Source organism: Penaeus monodon, chromosome 24 (genome assembly GCF_015228065.2).
Source record: "Penaeus monodon isolate SGIC_2016 chromosome 24, NSTDA_Pmon_1, whole genome shotgun sequence".
Classification (NCBI taxonomy): Eukaryota; Metazoa; Arthropoda; class Malacostraca; order Decapoda; family Penaeidae; genus Penaeus; species Penaeus monodon.
Window position 1 is genome coordinate 39544847 of NC_051409.1, and position 226 is coordinate 39545072.

A 226-nucleotide genomic window follows, 5' to 3' on the forward strand; every position below is an offset into this window, starting at 1 on the left:
ATCTCAACACACTAAGTACAAGTAGAGAATCATAATTAATATGCCAATCATTTATTGTCTGTTACAATACTTTGGTAGATACATTTTTCGTTCTGCACTCAAGTTTACTATGAAGTTTTAGTAACGTGTCTAAACTCCGCGGAAATCACACGCCAGGCTTCATTAACTGCCTTCACTCACTAACTGCAACTGCGGGTATCGACACGCAAACGTTGAAACTCACTCA